We start from the raw sequence: 20,604 nt of genomic DNA, 5'->3' as shown, positions 1-20,604 counted from the left end.
CCTTTGGATGGCTTTGAGTTTGGTGAAGAGTTTTTTTTTCTTTTTCCCTGTATCCATGCCATGGCTCTCATACTTCCCCTCTGAGTTGTGCCTCCCTCCTCGACTTTTTCCTCTGCCTTTGCAGCATCTGTGAGCTTAGTTTTGGCATCTTTTGGTCCTTTGCACTATACTTCGTGTCATCCTGGCCCATTTTCTTGCAGTCTCTAAATTTGCAAATTTTCTTTTTTTTTTTTCCTCAGAAACCATGCCTTTCCTTTCATATGTTCCCCTCCAAGTTGTGTCTCCCTCCTCAACTTTTTGCCCTGCCTTTGAAGCATCTGTGAGCTTAGTTTTGGCATCTTTTGGTCCTCGCACTGCACCACATTTCCTCCCACACCATTTCCTTGAAGTCCCTAAATGTCCCAATTTTCTGGTTTTTGTGATTTTTTTCTCAGCTGCATTTCGTTTGATCATATCTCCTTTCCAGAGCGTTTGTAAGCCTTTCTTTTCAGGGTCGCAAGATTTCGTTTCCCTTCCCGAAAGGAAATTTCATTTCCTTTCGGGAAGGGAAACGAAATTTTGCGATTTCAATGGTAATCAATTGGGCAATCTTTGGAGCAAGTCCCAGCGCTTGAAAGCATCCCATGCCTTTGGATGGCTTTGAGTTTGGTGAAGAGGTTTTTTTCTTTTTCCCCTGTATCCATACCATGGTTCTCATACTTCCCCTCTGAGTTGTGTCTCCCTCCTCTTCTTTTTGCCCTGCCATTGCAGCATCTGTGAGCTTAGTTTTGGCATCTTTTGGTTCTTTGCACTATACTTTGTGTAATCCTGGCCCATTTTCTTGCAGTCGCTAAATTTGCAAATTTTCTGTTTTTTTTTTTTCCCTCAGAAACCATGCCTTGCCTTTCATATGTTCCCCTCCAAGTTGTGTCTCCGTCCTCAACTTTTTGCCCTGCCTTTGAAGCATCTGTGAGCTTAGTTTTGGCATCTTTTGGTCCTTCGCACTGCACCACATTTCCTCCCACACCATTTCCTTGAAGTCCCTAAATGTCCCAATTTTCTGGTTTTTGTGATTTTTTTCTCAGCTGCATTTCGTTTGATCATATCTCCTTTCCAGAGCGTTTGTAAGCCTTTCTTTTCAGGGTCGCAAGATTTCGTTTCCCTTCCCGAAAGGAAATGAAATTTCCTTTCGGGAAGGGAAACGAAATCTTGCGATTTCAATGGTAATCAATTGGGCAATCTTTGGAGCAAGTCCCAGCGCTTGAAAGCATCCCATGCCTTTGGATGGCTTTGAGTTTGGTGAAGAGATTTTTTTCTTTTTCCCTGTATCCATGCCATATCTCTCATACTTCCCCTCTGAGTTGTGTCTCCCGCCTCTTCTTTTTGCCCTGCCATTGCAGCATCTGTGAGCTTAGTTTTGGCATCTTTTGGTCCTTTGCACTATACTTGGTGTCATCCTGGCCCATTTTCTTGCAGTCGCTAAAGTTGCAAATTTTCTGTTGTTTTTTTTTCCTCAGAAACCATGCCTTGCCTTTCATATGTTCCCCTCCAAGTTGTGTCTCCCTCCTCAACTTTTTGCCCTGCCTTTGAAGCATCTGTGAGCTTAGTTTTGGCATCTTTTGGTCCTCGCACTGCACCACATTTCCTCCCACACCATTTCCTTGAAGTCCCTAAATGTCCCAATTTTCTGGTTTTTGTGATTTTTTTCTCAGCTGCATTTCGTTTGATCATATCTCCTTTCCAGAGTGTTTGTAAGCCTTTCTTTTCAGGGTCGCAAGATTTCGTTTCCCTTCCCGAAAGGAAATGAAATTTCCTTTCGGGAAGGGAAACGAAATCTTGCGATTTCAATGGTAATCAATTGGGCAATCTTTGGAGCAAGTCCCAGCGCTTGAAAGCATCCCATGCCTTTGGATGGCTTTGAGTTTGGTGAAGAGTTTTTTTTTCTTTTTCCCTGTATCCATGCCATGGCTCTCATACTTCCCCTCTGAGTTGTGCCTCCCTCCTCGACTATTTCCTCTGCCTTTGCAGCATCTGTGAGCTTAGTTTTGCCATCTTTTGGTCCTCGCACTGCACCACATTTCCTCCCACACCATTTCCTTGAAGTCCCTAAATGTCCCAATTTTCTGGTTTTTGTGATTTTTTTCTCAGCTGCATTTCGTTTGATCATATCTCCTTTCCAGAGCGTTTGTAAGCCTTTCTTTTCAGGGTCGCAAGATTTCGTTGGTAATCAATTGGGCAATCTTTGGAGCAAGTCCCAGCGCTTGAAAGCATCCCATGCCTTTGGATGGCTTTGAGTTTGGTGAAGAGATTTTTTTCTTTTTCCCTGTATCCATGCCATATCTCTCATACTTCCCCTCTGAGTTGTGTCTCCCTCCTCTTCTTTTTGCCCTGCCATTGCAGCATCTGTGAGCTTAGTTTTGGCATCTTTTGGTCCTTTGCACTATACTTGGTGTCATCCTGGCCCATTTTCTTGCAGTTGCTAAATTTGCAAATTTTCTTTTTTTTTTTTCCTCAGAAACCATGCCTTTCCTTTCATATGTTCCCCTCCAAGTTGTGTCTCCCTCCTCAACTTTTTGCCCTGCCTTTGAAGCATCTGTGAGCTTAGTTTTGGCATCTTTTGGTCCTCGCACTGCACCACATTTCCTCCCACACCATTTCCTTGAAGTCCCTAAATGTCCCAATTTTCTGTTTTTTTGTGATTTTTTTCTCAGCTGCATTTTGTTTGATCATATCTCCTTTCCAGAGCGTTTGTAAGCCTTTCTTTTCAGGGTCGCAAGATTTCGTTTCCCTTCCCGAAAGGAAATGAAATTTCCTTTCGGGAAGGGAAACGAAATCTTGCGATTTCAATGGTAATCAATTGGGCAATCTTTGGAGCAAGTCCCAGCGCTTGAAAGCATCCCATGCCTTTGGATGGCTTTGAGTTTGGTGAAGAGTTTTTTTTTCTTTTTCCCTGTATCCATGCCATGGCTCTCATACTTCCCCTCTGAGTTGTGCCTCCCTCCTCGACTTTTTCCTCTGCCTTTGCAGCATCTGTGAGCTTAGTTTTGGCATCTTTTGGTCCTTTGCACTATACTTCGTGTCATCCTGGCCCATTTTCTTGCAGTCTCTAAATTTGCAAATTTTCTTTTTTTCTTTATCCCTGTATCCATGCCTTGCCTTTCATATGTTCCCCTCCAAGTTCTGTCTCCCTCCTCTTCTTTTTGCCCTGCCTTTGAAGCATCTGTGAGCTTAGTTTTGGCATCTTTTGGTCCTTCGCACTGCACCACGTTTCCTCCCACACCATTTCCTTGAAGTCCCTAAATGTCCCAATTTTCTGGTTTTTGTGATTTTTTTCTCAGCTGCATTTCGTTTGATCATATCTCCTTTCCAGAGCGTTTGTAAGCCTTTCTTTTCAGGGTCGCAAGATTTCGTTGGTAATCAATTGGGCAATCTTTGGAGCAAGTCCCAGCGCTTGAAAGCATCCCATGCCTTTGGATGGCTTTGAGTTTGGTGAAGAGGTTTTTTTCTTTTTCCCCTGTATCCATGCCATGGCTCTCATACTTCCCCTCTGAGTTGTGCCTCCCTCCTCGACTTTTTCCTCTGCCTTTGCAGCATCTGTGAGCTTAGTTTTGGCATCTTTTGGTCCTTTGCACTATACTTCGTGTCATCCTGGCCCATTTTCTTGCAGTCGCTAAATTTGCAAATTTTCTGGGTTTTTTTTTCCTCAGAAACCATGCCTTGCCTTTCATATGTTCCCCTCCAAGTTCTGTCTCCCTCCTCAACTTTTTGCCCTGCCTTTGAAGCATCTGTGAGCTTAGTTTTGGCATCTTTTGGTCCTCGCACTGCACCACATTTCCTCCCACACCATTTCCTTGAAGTCCCTAAATGTCCCAATTTTCTGGTTTTTGTGATTTTTTTCTCAGCTGCATTTCGTTTGATCATATCTCCTTTCCAGAGTGTTTGTAAGCCTTTCTTTTCAGGGTCGCAAGATTTCGTTTCCCTTCCCGAAAGGAAATGAAATTTCCTTTCGGGAAGGGAAACGAAATCTTGCGATTTCAATGGTAATCAATTGGGCAATCTTTGGAGCAAGTCCCAGCGCTTGAAAGCATCCCATGCCTTTGGATGGCTTTGAGTTTGGTGAAGAGTTTTTTTTTCTTTTTCCCTGTATCCATGCCATGGCTCTCATACTTCCCCTCTGAGTTGTGCCTCCCTCCTCGACTTTTTGCCCTGCCGTTGCAGCATCTGTGAGCTTAGTTTTGGCATCTTTTGGTCCTTTGCACTATACTTCGTGTCATCCTGGCCCATTTTCTTGCAGTCTCTAAATTTGCAAATTTTCTTTTTTTCTTTATCCCTGTATCCATGCCTTGCCTTTCATATGTTCCCCTCCAAGTTCTGTCTCCCTCCTCTTCTTTTTGCCCTGCCGTTGCAGCATCTCTGAGCTTAGTTTTGCCATCTTTTGGTCCTCCGCACTGCACCACATTTCCTCCCACACCATTTCCTTGAAGTCCCTAAATGTCCCAATTTTCTGGTTTTTGTGATTTTTTTCTCAGCTGCATTTCGTTTGATCATATCTCCTTTCCAGAGCGTTTGTAAGCCTTTCTTTTCAGGGTCGCAAGATTTCGTTGGTAATCAATTGGGCAATCTTTGGAGCAAGTCCCAGCGCTTGAAAGCATCCCATGCCTTTGGATGGCTTTGAGTTTGGTGAAGAGGTTTTTTTCTTTTTCCCCTGTATCCATGCCATGGCTCTCATACTTCCCCTCTGAGTTGTGCCTCCCTCCTCGACTTTTTCCTCTGCCTTTGCAGCATCTGTGAGCTTAGTTTTGGCATCTTTTGGTCCTTTGCACTATACTTGGTGTCATCCTGGCCCATTTTCTTGCAGTCGCTAAATTTGCAAATTTTCTGTTTTTTTTTTTTCCCTCAGAAACCATGCCTTGCCTTTCATATGTTCCCCTCCAAGTTGTGTCTCCGTCCTCAACTTTTTGCCCTGCCTTTGAAGCATCTGTGAGCTTAGTTTTGGCATCTTTTGGTCCTTCGCACTGCACCACATTTCCTCCCACACCATTTCCTTGAAGTCCCTAAATGTCCCAATTTTCTGGTTTTTGTGATTTTTTTCTCAGCTGCATTTCGTTTGATCATATCTCCTTTCCAGAGCGTTTGTAAGCCTTTCTTTTCAGGGTCGCAAGATTTCGTTTCCCTTCCCGAAAGGAAATTTCATTTCCTTTCGGGAAGGGAAACGAAATCTTGCGATTTCAATGGTAATGAATTGGGCAATCTTTGGAGCAAGTCCCAGCGCTTGAAAGCATCCCATGCCTTTGGATGGCTTTGAGTTTGGTGAAGAGTTTTTTTTTCTTTTTCCCTGTATCCATGCCATGGCTCTCATACTTCCCCTCTGAGTTGTGCCTCCCTCCTCGACTTTTTCCTCTGCCTTTGCAGCATCTGTGAGCTTAGTTTTGGCATCTTTTGGTCCTTTGCACTATACTTCGTGTCATCCTGGCCCATTTTCTTGCAGTCTCTAAATTTGCAAATTTTCTTTTTTTCTTTATCCCTGTATCCATGCCTTGCCTTTCATATGTTCCCCTCCAAGTTCTGTCTCCCTCCTCTTCTTTTTGCCCTGCCGTTGCAGCATCTCTGAGCTTAGTTTTGCCATCTTTTGGTCCTCCGCACTGCACCACATTTCCTCCCACACCATTTCCTTGAAGTCCCTAAATGTCCCAATTTTCTGGTTTTTGTGATTTTTTTCTCAGCTGCATTTCGTTTGATCATATCTCCTTTCCAGAGCGTTTGTAAGCCTTTCTTTTCAGGGTCGCAAGATTTCGTTGGTAATCAATTGGACAATCTTTGGAGCAAGTCCCAGCGCTTGAAAGCATCCCATGCCTTTGGATGGCTTTGAGTTTGGTGAAGAGATTTTTTTCTTTTTCCCTGTATCCATGCCATATCTCTCATACTTCCCCTCTGAGTTGTGTCTCCCTCCTCTTCTTTTTGCCCTGCAATTGCAGCATCTGTGAGCTTAGTTTTGGCATCTTTTGGTCCTTTGCACTATACTTCGTGTCATCCTGGCCCATTTTCTTGCAGTCGCTAAATTTGCAAATTTTCTGTTTTTTTTTTCCCTCAGAAACCATGCCTTGCCTTTCATATGTTCCCCTCCAAGTTGTGTCTCCCTCCTCAACTTTTTGCCCTGCCTTTGAAGCATCTGTGAGCTTAGTTTTGGCATCTTTTGGTCCTCGCACTGCACCACATTTCCTCCCACACCATTTCCTTGAAGTCCCTAAATGTCCCAATTTTCTGGTTTTTGTGATTTTTTTCTCAGCTGCATTTCGTTTGATCATATCTCCTTTCCAGAGTGTTTGTAAGCCTTTCTTTTCAGGGTCGCAAGATTTCGTTTCCCTTCCCGAAAGGAAATGAAATTTCCTTTCGGGAAGGGAAACGAAATCTTGCGATTTCAATGGTAATCAATTGGGCAATCTTTGGAGCAAGTCCCAGCGCTTGAAAGCATCCCATGCCTTTGGATGGCTTTGAGTTTGGTGAAGAGTTTTTTTTTCTTTTTCCCTGTATCCATGCCATGGCTCTCATACTTCCCCTCTGAGTTGTGCCTCCCTCCTCGACTTTTTCCTCTGCCTTTGCAGCATCTGTGAGCTTAGTTTTGGCATCTTTTGGTCCTTTGCACTATACTTCGTGTCATCCTGGCCCATTTTCTTGCAGTCGCTAAATTTGCAAATTTTCTTTTTTTCTTTATCCCTGTATCCATGCCTTGCCTTTCATATGTTCCCCTCCAAGTTCTGTCTCCCTCCTCTTCTTTTTGCCCTGCCTTTGAAGCATCTGTGAGCTTAGTTTTGGCATCTTTTGGTCCTTCGCACTGCACCACGTTTCCTCCCACACCATTTCCTTGAAGTCCCTAAATGTCCCAATTTTCTGGTTTTTGTGATTTTTTTCTCAGCTGCATTTCGTTTGATCATATCTCCTTTCCAGAGCGTTTGTAAGCCTTTCTTTTCAGGGTCGCAAGATTTCGTTGGTAATCAATTGGGCAATCTTTGGAGCAAGTCCCAGCGCTTGAAAGCATCCCATGCCTTTGGATGGCTTTGAGTTTGGTGAAGAGGTTTTTTTCTTTTTCCCCTGTATCCATGCCATGGCTCTCATACTTCCCCTCTGAGTTGTGCCTCCCTCCTCGACTTTTTCCTCTGCCTTTGCAGCATCTGTGAGCTTAGTTTTGGCATCTTTTGGTCCTTTGCACTATACTTCGTGTCATCCTGGCCCATTTTCTTGCAGTCGCTAAATTTGCAAATTTTCTGGGTTTTTTTTTCCTCAGAAACCATGCCTTGCCTTTCATATGTTCCCCTCCAAGTTCTGTCTCCCTCCTCAACTTTTTGCCCTGCCTTTGAAGCATCTGTGAGCTTAGTTTTGGCATCTTTTGGTCCTCGCACTGCACCACATTTCCTCCCACACCATTTCCTTGAAGTCCCTAAATGTCCCAATTTTCTGGTTTTTGTGATTTTTTTCTCAGCTGCATTTCGTTTGATCATATCTCCTTTCCAGAGTGTTTGTAAGCCTTTCTTTTCAGGGTCGCAAGATTTCGTTTCCCTTCCCGAAAGGAAATGAAATTTCCTTTCGGGAAGGGAAACGAAATCTTGCGATTTCAATGGTAATCAATTGGGCAATCTTTGGAGCAAGTCCCAGCGCTTGAAAGCATCCCATGCCTTTGGATGGCTTTGAGTTTGGTGAAGAGTTTTTTTTTCTTTTTCCCTGTATCCATGCCATGGCTCTCATACTTCCCCTCTGAGTTGTGCCTCCCTCCTCGACTTTTTCCTCTGCCTTTGCAGCATCTGTGAGCTTAGTTTTGGCATCTTTTGGTCCTTTGCACTATACTTCGTGTCATCCTGGCCCATTTTCTTGCAGTCTCTAAATTTGCAAATTTTCTTTTTTTCTTTATCCCTGTATCCATGCCTTGCCTTTCATATGTTCCCCTCCAAGTTCTGTCTCCCTCCTCTTCTTTTTGCCCTGCCTTTGAAGCATCTGTGAGCTTAGTTTTGGCATCTTTTGGTCCTTCGCACTGCACCACGTTTCCTCCCACACCATTTCCTTGAAGTCCCTAAATGTCCCAATTTTCTGGTTTTTGTGATTTTTTTCTCAGCTGCATTTCGTTTGATCATATCTCCTTTCCAGAGCGTTTGTAAGCCTTTCTTTTCAGGGTCGCAAGATTTCGTTGGTAATCAATTGGGCAATCTTTGGAGCAAGTCCCAGCGCTTGAAAGCATCCCATGCCTTTGGATGGCTTTGAGTTTGGTGAAGAGGTTTTTTTCTTTTTCCCCTGTACCATGCCATGGCTCTCATACTTCCCCTCTGAGTTGTGCCTCCCTCCTCGACTTTTTCCTCTGCCTTTGCAGCATCTGTGAGCTTAGTTTTGGCATCTTTTGGTCCTTTGCACTATACTTTGTGTAATCCTGGCCCATTTTCTTGCAGTCGCTAAATTTGCAAATTTTCTGGTTTTTTTTTTTTCCTCAGAAACCATGCCTTGCCTTTCATATGTTCCCCTCCAAGTTCTGTCTCCGTCCTCTTCTTTTTGCCCTGCCGTTGCAGCATCTGTGAGCTTAGTTTTGGCATCTTTTGGTCCTTTGCACTATACTTCGTGTCATCCTGGCCCATTTTCTTGCAGTCTCTAAATTTGCAAATTTTCTTTTTTTCTTTATCCCTGTATCCATGCCTTGCCTTTCATATGTTCCCCTCCAAGTTCTGTCTCCCTCCTCTTCTTTTTGCCCTGCCGTTGCAGCATCTCTGAGCTTAGTTTTGCCATCTTTTGGTCCTCCGCACTGCACCACATTTCCTCCCACACCATTTCCTTGAAGTCCCTAAATGTCCCAATTTTCTGGTTTTTGTGATTTTTTTCTCAGCTGCATTTCGTTTGATCATATCTCCTTTCCAGAGTGTTTGTAAGCCTTTCTTTTCAGGGTCGCAAGATTTCGTTGGTAATCAATTGGGCAATCTTTGGAGCAAGTCCCAGCGCTTGAAAGCATCCCATGCCTTTGGATGGCTTTGAGTTTGGTGAAGAGATTTTTTTCTTTTTCCCTGTATCCATGCCATATCTCTCATACTTCCCCTCTGAGTTGTGTCTCCCTCCTCTTCTTTTTGCCCTGCCATTGCAGCATCTGTGAGCTTAGTTTTGGCATCTTTTGGTCCTTTGCACTATACTTCGTGTCATCCTGGCCCATTTTCTTGCAGTCGCTAAATTTGCAAATTTTCTGGTTTTTTTTTTCCTCAGAAACCATGCCTTGCCTTTCATATGTTCCCCTCCAAGTTCTGTCTCCCTCCTCAACTTTTTGCCCTGCCTTTGAAGCATCTGTGAGCTTAGTTTTGGCATCTTTTGGTCCTCGCACTGCACCACATTTCCTCCCACACCATTTCCTTGAAGTCCCTAAATGTCCCAATTTTCTGGTTTTTGTGATTTTTTTCTCAGCTGCATTTCGTTTGATCATATCTCCTTTCCAGAGCGTTTGTAAGCCTTTCTTTTCAGGGTCGCAAGATTTCGTTGGTAATCAATTGGGCAATCTTTGGAGCAAGTCCCAGCGCTTGAAAGCATCCCATGCCTTTGGATGGCTTTGAGTTTGGTGAAGAGATTTTTTTCTTTTTCCCTGTATCCATGCCATATCTCTCATACTTCCCCTCTGAGTTGTGTCTCCCTCCTCTTCTTTTTGCCCTGCAATTGCAGCATCTGTGAGCTTAGTTTTGGCATCTTTTGGTCCTTTGCACTATACTTGGTGTCATCCTGGCCCATTTTCTTGCAGTCGCTAAATTTGCAAATTTTCTTTTTTTTTTTTCCTCAGAAACCATGCCTTTCCTTTCATATGTTCCCCTCCAAGTTGTGTCTCCCTCCTCAACTTTTTGCCTTGCCTTTGAAGCATCTGTGAGCTTAGTTTTGGCATCTTTTGGTCCTCGCACTGCACCACATTTCCTCCCACACCATTTCCTTGAAGTCCCTAAATGTCCCAATTTTCTGTTTTTTTGTGATTTTTTTCTCAGCTGCATTTTGTTTGATCATATCTCCTTTCCAGAGCGTTTGTAAGCCTTTCTTTTCAGGGTCGCAAGATTTCGTTTCCCTTCCCGAAAGGAAATGAAATTTCCTTTCGGGAAGGGAAACGAAATCTTGCGATTTCAATGGTAATCAATTGGGCAATCTTTGGAGCAAGTCCCAGCGCTTGAAAGCATCCCATGCCTTTGGATGGCTTTGAGTTTGGTGAAGAGATTTTTTTCTTTTTCCCTGTATCCATGCCATATCTCTCATACTTCCCCTGTGAGTTGTGTCTCCCTCCTCGACTTTTTCCTCTGCCTTTGCATCATCTGTGAGCTTAGTTTTGGCATCTTTTGGTCCTTTGCACTATACTTCGTGTCATCCTGGCCCATTTTCTTGCAGTCGCTAAATTTGCAAATTTTCTGGTTTTTTTTTTTCCCTCAGAAACCATGCCTTGCCTTTCATATGTTCCCCTCCAAGTTCTGTCTCCCTCCTCTTCTTTTTGCCCTACCGTTGCAGCATCTGTGAGCTTAGTTTTGGCATCTTTTGGTCCTCCGCACTGCACCACATTTCCTCCCACACCATTTCCTTGAAGTCCCTAAATGTCCCAATTTTCTGGTTTTTGTGATTTTTTTCTCAGCTGCATTTCATTTGATCATATCTCCTTTCCAGAGCGTTTGTAAGCCTTTCTTTTCAGGGTCGCAAGATTTCGTTTCCCTTCCCGAAAGGAAATGAAATTTCCTTTTGGGAAGGGAAACGAAATCTTGCGATTTCAATGGTAATCAATTGGGCAATCTTTGGAGCAAGTCCCAGCGCTTGAAAGCATCCCATGCCTTTGGATGGCTTTGAGTTTGGTGAAGAGATTTTTTTCTTTTTCCCTGTATCCATGCCATATCTCTCATACTTCCCCTGTGAGTTGTGTCTCCCTCCTCGACTTTTTCCTCTGCCTTTGCATCATCTGTGAGCTTAGTTTTGGCATCTTTTGGTCCTTTGCACTATACTTGGTGTCATCCTGGCCCATTTTCTTGCAGTCGCTAAATTTGCAAATTTTCTGTTTTTTTTTTTTTCCCTCAGAAACCATGCCTTGCCTTTCATATGTTCCCCTCCAAGTTCTGTCTCCCTCCTCTTCTTTTTGCCCTGCCGTTGCAGCATCTGTGAGCTTAGTTTTGGCATCTTTTGGTCCTCTGCACTGCACCACATTTCCTCCCACACCATTTCCTTGAAGTCCCTAAATGTCCCAATTTTCTGGTTTTTGTGATTTTTTTCTCAGCTGCATTTCGTTTGATCATATCTCCTTTCCAGAGCGTTTGTAAGCCTTTCTTTTCAGGGTCGCAAGATTTCGTTTCCCTTCCCGAAAGGAAATGAAATTTCCTTTCGGGAAGGGAAACGAAATCTTGCGATTTCAATGGTAATCAATTGGGCAATCTTTGGAGCAAGTCCCAGCGCTTGAAAGCATCCCATGCCTTTGGATGGCTTTGAGTTTGGTGAAGAGGTTTTTTCTTTTTCCCCTGTATCCATGCCATGGCTCTCATACTTCCCCTCCAAGTTGTCTCCCTCCTCTTCTTTTTGCCCTGCCATTGCAGCATCTGTGAGCTTAGTTTTGGCATCTTTTGGTCCTCCGCACTGCACCACATTTCCTCCCACACCATTTCCTTGAAGTCCCTAAATGTCCCAATTTTCTGGTTTTTGTGATTTTTTTCTGACACGATCCGTCGTAAGGACGTGATTCGTGTAGGTTCTTTTTCACTGATCTCAGAGTGCAAAAACTGACATGACAAGGGGATTTGCAGGAAAATCAAAATACATGTACTTTTATTAAATAGCCATAGAAAAGATGCGTTAGAGAGAGGGGAATGAAGAAAGGGAAAAGAATAAGGAAAAGAAAAGGAAAAGAGGGAGGGCAAGGAGGTGTATAGCTACGAGACGTGCGGATGACAAAGTCCCTCGAAGTCCGGTCGACGAAGAGGCCTGTCGTCTTCACGTCAGGGGAGATCTCCAAGGTATCAGTCAGCTCTAACCTTTTTTATAGTCCTTTTGAAATGTGGGAAGGGGACCCATTTCAAAATAGTCTATTGATAAAGGGTACAAGGAGTCCATCAGTAGTCCATCAGGAACAGGTGTCGTCAGCAGCAGATGTCATAGGCAGGAACCATTGTCTTCTCGGTCCAGTGGTCGCTTGCAAAACTTGCTCCGGTCCCCACGCATACCTTCCCTCACCCTACGGTGGGGATTTCAGTCTTAGTCCTTTTGGGGAAAGAGGGGAGCTTTTCCATGTAGGGGTCGCATGTCTCAGTCCTTGAGGGAGAACCTTCTCCCTTCTCAGTCCATCTGTCACGGTGGTTGATGTACGGTGAATGGAGGGTCCTTTTGTGGTGACCTCCGGGAAGGTCCTTCCAGAGAGAAAGCCCAGCCAAGTCAGAAGGGTGGAGAAATTCCAGCACTAGCCTTGCTAGGTGATGCAGGCGAAGGAGAGCACACTGCCCCTTCTCGGGTGCAGTGTTCCATGAGTTGAGCAAACACACCCGTAGGCAATAATCTGGCTTGGTGGACCAGACAGACCTGGATTTTCAGAACAGGATCTTTCCCTTTCCCCGGTGGTCTTGGCTTTCATGACGATCGAGAGGCAAAAAATGAGGCAAGTTTCGGACAGACTCTCACATTTTCTCAGCTGCATTTCATTTGGTCATATCTCCTTTCCAGAGCATTTGTAAGCCTTTCTTTTCAGGGTCGCAAGATTTCGTTTCCCTTCCCAAAAGGAAATTTCATTTCCTTTCGGGAAGGGAAACGAAATCTTGCGATTTCAATGGTAATCAATTGGGCAATCTTTGGAGCAAGTCCCAGCACTTGAAAGCATCCCATGCCTTTGGATGGCTTTGAGTTTGGTGAAGAGTTTTTTTTCTTTTTCCCTGTATCCATGCCATGGCTCTCATACTTCCCCTCCAAGTTGTGTCTCCCTCCTCTTCTTTTTGCCCTGCCGTTGCAGCATCTGTGAGCTTAGTTTTGGCATCTTTTGGTCCTTTGAACTGCACCACATTGCCTCCCACACCATTTCCTTGAAGTCCCTAAATGTCCCAATTTTCTGGTTTTTGTGATTTTTTTCTCAGCTGCATTTCGTTTGATCATATCTCCTTTCCAGAGCATTTGTAAGCCTTTCTTTTCAGGGTCGCAAGATTTCGTTTCCCTTCCCGAAAGGAAATTAAATTTCCTTTCGGGAAGGGAAACGAAATCTTGCGATTTCAATGGTAATCAATTGGGCAATCTATGGAGCAAGTCCCAGCGCTTGAAAGCATCCCATGCATTTGGATGGCTTTGAGTTTGGTGAAGAGTTTTTTTTCTTTTTCCCCTGTATCCATGCCACGGCTCTCATACTTCCCCTCTGAGTTGTGTCTCCCTCCTCGGCTTTTTCCTCTGCCTTTGCATCATCTGTGAGCTTAGTTTTGGTATTTTTTGTTTGTTTGCACGGCCTGTCATATAATCCTCATTTGTCGTCACTACATTTGTCCTTTTTTTTTTTCAATATCCGTTCCTGGTCACTCATCTGTTCCCCTCAAAGTTTTTTCTTCCTCCTTGTAATTTTCCCCTGCTTTTTCATCCGCTCTGAGGTTTGTTTCGGCATGTTTTTGACCTTTGTAGTGCCCATCATTTTCTCTTAGTTTATTTTCTTTTAGTAATTGAATTTCCAAATTTTCTTTTGTTTTTTTAATTCCATATCTTTTGATGTTATCTCTATGTTAGAGGATTTTTACGGCCTCCTTTTCTTTCTCCAGGATTTCAATGGGTATCAATTTTTGCAAGCTTTGGTCTATGAACCTGAACTTGATGGCATCCCATGCCTTTTGATGACTTTGTCAAAGGTTTTTGTTTTCCAGGATGAAGTGACATGTGCCTGGAAAGAACCACAAAATCCTTAAAATTGGAAAATTTTGTGACGACATAGAAATGGTCTGGGACAAAATGTGGTCCATTGCAAAGAAGACAATACATGCCAAAACTAACTTCAGAGATGTTCCAGAAGCAAGGGAAAATATCAAGGAGGAAGACAAACCTTCGAGGGGAAAGTATAGACGTCATGGCTTGGATACTGAAACAAAAAACTTAATCGCCAGAGTGAAAGGTATGAAAAGGCATGCAATACCGAGAAATGTAACGATATGGACCAAAGATTGCCCAATTGATTCCCATTGAAATCACAAGATTTCGTTTCCCTTCCCGAAAAGAAATTAATTTTCTTTTGGGAAGGGAAATAAAATCTTGCGACCCTGAAAATGAAGGCTTACAAATGCTCTGGAAAGGAGATATGATCAAATGAAATGCACCTGAAAAAAGCAGAAAAATCCCGAAATTTGGGAATTATAGTGACCACAAGAAAATGGCTTGGGATAATATGAGGTGCAGAGTAAAGGACAAAAACATGCCAAAACTAACCTCAGAGTTGTTGCAAAAACAGGGGAAAATATCAAGGTGGAAGACAACTTTAAGGGGGAGATATGAGTGACATGGCATGGATACTGAAACAAAAAAACTTAATTGCCAGAGTGAAAGTCATAAAAAGGCATGGAATGCCGGGAACTTCAGGGTCCTGGACCAAAGATTGCCCAGTTGATTGCTATTGAAATCGCAAGATTTCACTTCCCTTCCTGAAAAGAAATGAAATTTCCTTACGGGAAGGGAAATGACGTCTTGTAACCGTGAAAAGAAAGACTTACTAATGCTCTGGAAAGGAGATATGATCAAATGAAATGCAGCTGAAAAATGCCCAAAATCCCAAAAGTTGGGAAATTTAGTGACGACAAGAAAACGGTCTGGGACGAAATTAGATGAATTGCAAAGGACAAAAACATGCCAAAACTAACCTCTGAGATGTTGCAAAACCAAGAGAAAATATAAAGGAGGAAGACATAACTCTGAGGGGAAGACATGAGTGACATAGCTTGGATCCTGAAAAAAAAATCTCGGCCGAAGTCAAAGCCATGAAAAAGCATGGGATTCTGTCAAGTGCAAGGACATGGATCAAAGCTTGCCAAAACTGATGCCCATTGAAATCCTGGAAATATAAAAGAAGGACTTACAAATGCTCTTGAAAGTATATAGCATCAAAGGAAGTGCAATTGAAGAAGAAGAAAAAAGAAAATTGGGAAATTTAGTGACTACCAGAAAATGGACCAGGATGACATGAGGTGCAGTGGAAAAGGCCAAAAGATGCCCAAAACTAGAGTTACAGGTGTTGCAAAATCAGGAGAAAAAATCAAGGAGGGAGACAGAACTTTGAGGTAAAAATATGAGTGACGTTGAAAGGATACGAAAAACAATATCTTTGCTGACGTGAAAGCCATCAAATGCCCTCGGATGCCATGTAGTGCTGGCACATAGATCGCAGTTTGCCCATTTGATCCCCACTGAAATCTTGTGAATTAGAAAAGACAGACTTATAAATGCTCTTGAAATGAGATACAATCAAATGAAATGCATTTGAAAAAAATCCTAAATTATCCAGGAAATTTTGTGATTATTTCTGACCATCTGTGTGTTTGGTTTTTGAATCTTCTGGTCCTTTGCACTACACCTCATTTTTTCCCAGAGCATTTTCTTGTCATCACTAAATATCCCAATTTTTTTTTTTAATTTCATTTCATCTGAGTACATCTCCTTTTCAGCTTGTTTGTAAATCTTTCTTTTCTGTTTCACAAAATTTCTTTTGCTTTTCCAATAGGATTTCAAATTTCAATGTTTGTTGCATGTCTCTGAACTTGATGGCATACCTTGCAATTTGATGTCTTTCTCTGTGCAAAGACTTTTTTTTTTTTCTGCACCCATGCCATGTCTCTGCTCTCTTGCCTTGTAAGTTGTGTCTTCTTCCTTGATTTTCTTGCCATGCTTTTATACCATCTGTGACGTTGCTTTTGGCATGTCATCTGTGACGTTGCTTTTGGCATGTTTATGTCCTTTGCACTGCACCTCATTTCTTCCCTGATAATTTTCTTGTAATCACTAAATTCTCCAATTTTTTTTTTCTTCAGTTGCATTTCATTCGATCATATGTCTTTTTTAGAGTGTTTTAAATGTTTCTGTTCTGTTTCACAGAATTTTGTTTCCTTTCCCGAAAGATTTTCACTGTATTTTTTAGGTAAGATTTCATAAAGAAGTAAGCATATTTCCTTTTTGTCTTGTAAGGCTGCAGGCTGACCTTGGCAGAATGACAGTCATCCACCAAAACTGCTCTGTCATTCCTCTCCTGAACTGGATATAGGACAGAAACTGTAGGAAATGGTTCATGGGCTGAGATGGGGATTGGGAGAGCTGTCTCATCAAATGCTGCAGCTGGCAAAACTAACTGGAGCTAGGGATATTAAGTGAATTTATTACTAACAAAATCAGAGCAGTTTGATGGAAAGTAAACTAAATCTAAAAACACTTCCCCCCACCTCTCCTTCCTTCCCAGCTCTACCTCCTCTTCAGTGGTGCACGGAGACAGGCAATGAGGACAGGGCCAGCTCATCACAGGTTTTTCCTGTCACTGTTCAGTGAGAGGAGTTGTTACCCTGCTCCAGCATGGGGTCTCTCCCATGGGAGACAGTTCTCCATGAATGTCTCCAGCATGAGTCCATTCCATGGGCAACAGTTCTCCACAATGTGACAAACTCTTCCATGGGGTGCAGCCCTTCAGGCAAATCCTTCTCCAGTGTGCATCCTCCTTGAGGGTCACAAGTCCTACCAGGAAACCGGCTCCAGTATGGGATCTCTTCTCCATGGGTCTGCAGGTCCCTGCCAGGAGACTGATCCAGCACAGGCCTTGCATGGGTCACAGTCTCCTCTCACCTGCTCCAGTGTGAGCCTGTTTCACAGGCTGCAGGTGGATCTCTGCATCCCTGATGTCCTCCATGGACTGCAGGGGCACAATTACCTCACCATGGGCTGCAGGGGAATCTCACCTCTGGCACCTGGACCAGCTCTTCCCTCTCCTTCCCCACTGACCCTGGTGTCTGCAGGGTTGTTTCTCTCACATATTCTCACCCCGGTCTTCCCTGACTGCAAATGCATCTGCGCAATTACTACTTTTTCTTAAATATGTTATCACAGAGGTTTTACTACCACTTCTAATTGACCCAGCCTTGGCCAGCTCAGCAGTCTTGGAGTTGCCTGGCACTGGCTGTTCTGGATATGGAGGAAATTTTTGATAGCTTGTCACAGAAGTCACCCCTGTAGTGTAGTCACCCCTGTAGTGTAGCCCCCCTGCAACTATCAGTGCAAATCCAATACAATGGCATCTTTAGTGATAAAATCATAAAAATAGTATAAGACTCAGAGAAATAGAGATAACCTTTATCAGAGCTCTGGACATTTCAGGCAGAGGTGAATACTAAAGTGCAGTGATCCAGGATTTCCAGAGGAAAAATAAGTATAATTGCATCTGCACAGGTATTTGAGAATTATCATGGCAGTGTTCTGGGAGCCTTGATCTAAGATAGCATGCTTGAAATTAATTTGTGAAAGTAAACAACCACTTTCAAATAAAACAACTATTTAAGTGTAGCCTCTGTCCTGAGAGTGTGTAGCAGCAATTAAAGTCTGAGAAGACTTTCCTGAAAGAATACTTACATGCAGGTTTGGGCAGGACTAAATAGTCACAGGCTGTTCCTACTTGGTAAGCTTGGGAAAAAAAGACTTCACTGGAGGTACATCTAGAACTACAATGCCAACTTTATTTAACAGTAGAGTGAATCTAGGCTGTGACACAACAGAGGTGTTTCTGCAAGTCTGAAGGCCCTTTTTATCACAAGGCACTTCCAAGTACTGTTCAGTCTGTCTTGACTATTCTCAAAATGAAAAACAATGTAGTTAAAAAAATGCTAGGCACATTTATTCTGAGATGTTACACACATCCCAGCTTTTTGCTGTGTCATCAGGAGACTCACAGAGAGCTTGGACCTGTACAGAAAAATATCTTTGATAATCAGAACCAGAAAAGATGCAAAGTCTGACTTTTCATTAAATAATGCAATATATTTCTGTGGGACTGAAGGTACTGAGAACAGGAATTTCAAGCCTACTACTCAGTGGTACCTGTTGACAGCACTGAAAATTTTACAGACCTGTGGAATTCCTTACTTTAACATGTATGATATATATTCAGTGTTAGAAAAATGATTAAAGGCATATCAGACATCTAGAGAGAAAAGGTGAGCTCTGAGGTCAGACATCTTCCCCTTCACTTTGTTTTAATGTTATTTTCAGGTTTGGGTTTTCCCTTAATAACAGGGCAAAACTTCTGTTTCTCTAAATGCTTTCAGAGATATCTCTTCTGATTCATGAGTTGTCCTTTTCTCCTCCATTCCTGTCTCCTTCCCTGGAAATCAACTGCCATGTTCTTACAGACATGTAAGAACAGTGTATGGCCTTCTTAAGGTACCAGGGATAAGATATGGAGGCAGACCAGGGAATTGTCTTAGTGTGTAGATCCAGTCTGCTGCAGAAGCAAAGCATGTTTTTTCCTCCTGGAAAGGATGAAAAGACAATGTTTCATTCCCTTACCTTTTCCATTTGCTTAACTTCTGTCCCTTACTTATTCTCAGTATATGTTACAAAAAGATACCATTTCACCCACTGAAGTCACTGCAATTTCATGTTGGGTGAAAAGATTCCTGTGTACCCCCTCTGAGATTCAACACATTGTTTAAAGTGGTGCAAACATCTAAGATGTCATACTGGCATGAAATTTAAACCCTTACACTTGTAGCTACATTAGTTTTTACACTGTGTCTCTTGTCTTGATTACACAGCTTGACACTTGAATGTTTTTTTTTCCTGTCAACCTATAGACAATGTCTTTGAGCACCACAGGAACAAAATTTGAAGTAGATATTCATACTGTCCTGAATGAAAATGGTTATACAGGCAAGATGCACTGCAGCAAACACACTAACTTGCACTTAGCTCCTGATGTCATTGTTTTATTGTCAATAGTAGTAATAATTGCAGAGCTTGTAGTTCTGTGGCACTTAGCACCTTGGGTGAACAGAACAGAACCATAATGTTGGGTTTTGGGACGACAGTAGAAAGCTAAACTCCTGCCTGACTTCCCTCTTCCCACAAAAAGGTATCCTGGTATTATCCTTCTCTCTCATCATTCTTCTTATTAGCGCTGGGAATTTTTTGCATTTAAATTTGAGAACTTCTGGCTTATGAGCTATGTTGTGATGTCTCTAGCTTATGAATTTCCATGCCAGTGGAAGTAACTAATCTATTTATTCCAATATGCCTCTATAGCTGTGTCGAGGAGTTTGGGAAATTTTGAGTGATGATCAACAGATAATTATAGAACAATGGAGTCACATATAAACCATTCTTACCATAATCAGCACTTTATAAATTAGCTATAGATTCAGCTGAAAATTTATATTATCCTGAAATCCTTCAAACCAGAAGATAATTTCTTGGCCAAATACTGAATCTGAGTGTCTTGTTTTTCATACATGTAATTATGAAATTTAAAAATTACAATATTTATAATGTTTCTAATTCTAAATAGGTTGGGGTGTTTTGATGGGGGGTTGGTTTTAGATTTTTTCTTGGGGTTTTTTGTTGTTTCTTTTTCCCCTTTCAGAAATATTACATAGTTTGTCTGATTTTTCGCTTTGGAGATAATTGTTTGCATTTGCAATGTGTGTACGCATAGCATCTGCTTCAGAGTGAGTTGCTGTGCTCACTACTCAATGAAGCAGTGAAGCATTTGAAATGCAGGAACATCCCTCAGACATCGTTGCTAGTTAATGATTCTTCATGCTCTGAATGTTGCATCTCATGCATCCTGTGTCTATAATCTTAAAATGACAGACCTCACCTTATCAGTAGTCTCACTAAGAAACATATCTAACAAAACCTGAGAAGAGCCTTTTGAGAAGCAATAAAGTATCTTTATCATTCAAAAAAGAAAAAAAAATTGAGAATATTGATCTCCCTATGCTCATCTGTAAATCACCAACTTTAACTTGGAGCCAGTCATGCCTAATCAGGCTTCGTAGACAGAACTCAAAATGAACAAACATCCTGCTGATCTTTTCTGGCAATCTTTTTTTTTTTTTTTTTCCCATATCCATCCTGGTGTCTGGAAATGAGGCAAGCATTAGGTTAGTAGTCTGAACAGCTAAGTAGATGTGAATAAAAATCAATGCTAAATGCAGTGTTCAGGAGCATGGAGTGAATTTAAAATGGTACATTTACAAATTTAGATCAAATTAAGAAAAAATTTGCAACCTGTTCAAAATCAGTGTGCACATCAAAGAAGAACTTACACTTTTTGAAAAGAACGATATATTCTTAAAAGACTCTTGGGGAACATTTTAAAGACAAGATATTTTAATCCAAATTTTAAACAATTTTAAACAAAATATTTGTGTTTCTTTGGCATTTACTTGGAGCTCTAGCTAAAACATTGCCTCTCCTAACTGATGCAGTCTTTCTACAGTCAAGGTTCTTAAATCACAAGATATGTTTTAGTGATTAAGTCCTTTGTGTGAAACACTGTATGGTAGTCTCAAAAGGGAAAGTGGGTAGATTTGCAGTAACCTGTTGTACTATAGAGCATCCCAGTAGGATTTGACAAGCTTTTCTTTCTTATATTCTGAATGCAAACTAGAGTGGCTTGCATTAAAT

General features: G+C 42.2%; 1 long non-coding RNA gene across 3 annotated transcripts in view; it reads right to left on the bottom strand.

Annotated features, from left to right (window-relative positions):
* LOC135308078 (uncharacterized) overlaps positions 1-20,604 on the bottom strand; it is a 269,531-nt gene that overhangs the window by 143,685 nt on the left and 105,242 nt on the right. For 2 of the 3 annotated variants that reach the window (XR_010368617.1, XR_010368618.1), the window contains one exon: positions 17,550-18,446. The exons of the other annotated variant lie outside the window; for it this stretch is intronic. This is a non-coding gene — a long non-coding RNA (uncharacterized LOC135308078). Of the gene's footprint in view, positions 1-17,549; positions 18,447-20,604 lie in introns of those variants that run through there. 3 annotated transcript variants of the gene reach the window in all.

This window comes from Passer domesticus, chromosome 1, assembly GCF_036417665.1.
Source record: "Passer domesticus isolate bPasDom1 chromosome 1, bPasDom1.hap1, whole genome shotgun sequence".
Lineage (NCBI taxonomy): Eukaryota > Metazoa > Chordata > Aves > Passeriformes > Passeridae > Passer > Passer domesticus.
Note: the sequence above shows the minus strand (reverse complement) of the source record. Positions and strands in the feature narration are given on the sequence as shown.